Raw genomic sequence first — 3,844 nt, forward strand, 5'->3', positions numbered from 1 at the left:
TCCCCGCGTCCGGTGTGCCAGCGTCTACCCTCCGGCTTCGACGGGTCGGCGTTCTTAGGTTCCGTGGCTCGCGGATTCCGGGAGCACCCCAGGAAGCGGCACTTCCACGCCGCGGACCGCAGGGATCCCCAAGCCCTGCACCCAGATTCTTCCCCACGACAGAGAGACAATCACGACAATCATCATTACAATGATTATGAAAACTGGCTTGAAAACATCTTTGCTGTTAATAATTAAAATAATAAAAATGTACCGATGTGTGTATAGCAAGCTTCTTTCGATGCTGTAAAAAAATCTGTGGAATGAATGAATGATCTGTGTAAAACATATCTGGAAGACGAATTCTAAAATTAAGTTATTTATTTATTTATTTATTTATTTTGAGACAGAGTTTTACTCTTGTTGCCCAAGCTGGAGTGCAGTGGTGTGATCTCGGCTTACTGCAACCTCCACCTCCCAGGTTCAAGCAATTCGCCTGCCTCAGCCTCCTAAGTAGCTGGGATTACAGGCGCACACCACCACGCCCTGCTAATTTATATGTGTGTGTATATATCTCTGTGTGTGTGTGTGTATGTATATGTGCATATGTATGTATGTGTGTGTGTGTGTATGTGTGTATATATGTATATATATATACACATATATACATGTATTTTTTTTTTTTTTTGAGGTGGAGTCTCGCTCTGTTGCCCAGGCTGGAGTGCAGTGGTGCAATCTTGGCTCACTGCAACCTCTGCCTCATGGGTTCAAGCGATGATCCTGCCTAAGCCTCCTGAGTAGCTGGGACTACAGGCGTGTACCACCACGCCCGGCTAATTTTTTGTATTTTTTTTAGTATAGACGGGGCTTCACCGTGTTAGCCAGGATGGTCTCGATCTCCTGACCTCGTGATCTGCCCACCTTGGCCTCCCAAAGGTTTTTATATTTTTAGTAGAGACGGGGTTTCACCATGTTAGCCAGGCTAGTCTTGAACTCCTGACCTTAGGCGGTCCGCCTGCCTCGGCCTCCCAAAATGCTGGGATTACAGGTGTGACCCTTCATGCTCAGCCAAGTAATTTATTTGTTAGAGCATTAGGATTATGGAAGGTTTAAAATAATTTTCATGATCTTATTTTAAATAACACACACACATTTCCCTTGCTCCCTGTAGATTTTCCCAACCTGCCTTTTTTTTTTTTTTTAAGACAGGGTCTCACTCTGTCACCCAGGCTGGAGCACAGTAGTGAGATCACAGCTCACTGCAGCCTCAACCTCCTGGGGTAAGGCAATGCTCCCACCTCAGCCTCCCCGGTAGCTGGGATCACAGGTGCCGGCCACCAAGCCCGGTCAATTAATTTTTTTTTTTTTTTGGTAGAGATGGGGTCTAGGGGGAGGGTCTCACTATGTTGCCCAGATTGGTCTCAAACTCCTGGCCTCAAGTGATCCTCCTGCCTCGGCCTCCCAAAGTGCTGGGATTACAGGGGTGAGCCATCGTCCCGGGCCCCAACCTGCCTTTATTGGAATGATCTGTGTAAAATATATCTGGAAGATGAATTCTAAAATTAAGTTATGTATTTATTTATTTTGATAAATAATAAGTAGCCCAGATAAAGGCTCTGGAAAAAGAAAAATTCTATAGGCAAAATTAAGGTTTGGAAATGTCATAAATTATGAGTCACGGTGAGACTTAACTGTCTTTTTTATTTTTATTTTTTTGAGACAAAGTCTGGCTCTGTCGCCCAGGCTGCAGTGCAGTGGCACGATCTCGGCTCACTACAACTTCTGCCTCCCGGGTTCACACCATTCTCCTGCCTCAGCCTCCCGAGTAACTGGGACTACAGGCGCCCGCCACCACGCCCGGCTAATTTTTTGTATTTTTAGTAGAAACGGGGTTTTACCATGTTTGCCAAGATGGTCTCGATCTCCTGACCTTGTGATCTGCCCGCCTTGGCCTCCCAAAGTGAGGCATGAGCCACCGCACCTGGCCGAGACTTAACTTTCAGAGCAGAACTCTTGATGCCAAACCCACACCTTGGTAGATTCTCCGTCTCCAAAATGGCAACTCCATCTTCCTGGTTGCTCAGGCGCAGAACCTGGGAGCATCCTGGACCACCTGCAAATCCTGCCATCGCTGTCTTTACAATACAGATGCTCCTCAACTTCAGATGGAACTGCATCCACGTAAACCCATCTTAAGTTGAAAATATTGTGAATTGAAAGTATGTTTTTGACTTCTGGTATTTTCAACTTACCATGGGCTTACCCAGATGTAGCCCCATCATGAGTCAAGAAGGGTGCAGAACACGTACTGGTTTTGCAGTTGAAAAATCCTGTAGGTGGAAACTGTCCTAAATCGAAGACTGTCTGTAAATCGGAGATCCCCTTAAGTCTCCCTGCCTCCCTGCCACCACCCTGATCTGAGCTCCTCCTCTTCTTCCAGGTCTCCAACTTGCCGCCCTGCAGTGTGTTCTCCACATACCATCCAGGGCTAAGATTGGCTCTGTTGGGTGCTACCAGTTGGCTGAAAGAGAAACCCAGAGGCCCTCAGCTCATTCCATCAATCCAGTTCCAGGGTTCATTCTGTGGAGCCGGAGGAAGGACCTGAGGCCTGGGCCAGCAGGAGGCGCTGAGTGGTCAGCTCTGAAGGCCTGGGTGTCAGGAAGCATTCTTGGTCAGAGCAGAGAAACCGCAGGTGCCTTGTGCTTTCTTCCCGGAGAGCCCCGCACCCAACCCTCCACTAGAGCTTTGGGTCAGACTTTCTCATGGACCCTTAGGTTGACAAATGACCCAGATTCGAAGAACCCTTCGACTTGAAGGTGTCTCCCTAGTGGGACTCCCCTCAACCCCAGCTCCACTCTGACCAGGGAGGTGGTGGCCTAGGATCGACTCAGCGGGAGGGGCCTTTCTTCTTTCCCCATGGCTGGGGAGAAACTGTGACTCCCCTAAAGGGCAGTGGCAGACTTGCATGCAGAGGCCTCCTCTAAGGAGTGTGGAGAGGCCATAAGAGAAACTCAGGCACCCTGACCCCGCCATGGAACTTCAGGAAGTAGAGCCCTGGGGTGTTTCCACCATGGTCTCAACTTTTCTCCTCTTCCTCACCCTCCTCACGTACTGGGCAGGTGCCTAGTTATGGTGGATGGGATAACTGAGGGCTCCTGGGCCTCTCTTCTCTCTGGTTCGGCATGGGCTGGTCCATGATTTTGGTAATACTGTTAATAGTTAACATCATGAAGTGCTTCCTTACTCTGTTCTAGGCACTGTTCTGTTATGGACACATTTAATCCTCATTACAACACTAGAAATTAGATATTATTATCCTTATTTTACACATAAAGAAGTAGGACATATAGGCCAGGCGCGGTGGCTCATGCCTCTAATCCCAGCACTTTGGGAGGCTGAGGCGGGCAGATCACCTGAGGTCGGGAGTTCGAGACCGGCCTGACCAACATGGAGAAACCCCGTCTTTACTAAAACTACAAAAAATTAGCTGGGCACGGTGGCGCACATCTGTAGTAGTCCCAGCTACTCGGGAGGCTGAGGCAGGAGAATCGCTTGAACCCAGCAGGCAGAGGTTGCAGTGAGCCGAGATCGTGCCATTGCGCTCCAGTCTGGGCAACAAGAGCAAAACTCCATCTCAAAAAAAAAAGAAAAGAAAAGAAAGAAAGAAGCAGGACACAAAGATGGAAGCGGCAGAGCAACCTAGTTCCAGAAGTTACTTTAAAAAAATTTTTTTGACAGGGTCTCACTCTGTTGCCCAAAGTGCTGGGATTTATAGGCATGAGTTACCGCGCACAGCCTTAAAGATTACTTTTTTTGGCCGGGCGCGGTGGCTCAAGCCTGTAATCCCAGCACTTTGGGAGGCCGC

This window comes from Piliocolobus tephrosceles, chromosome 19, assembly GCF_002776525.5.
Source record: "Piliocolobus tephrosceles isolate RC106 chromosome 19, ASM277652v3, whole genome shotgun sequence".
Classification (NCBI taxonomy): domain Eukaryota; kingdom Metazoa; phylum Chordata; class Mammalia; order Primates; family Cercopithecidae; genus Piliocolobus; species Piliocolobus tephrosceles.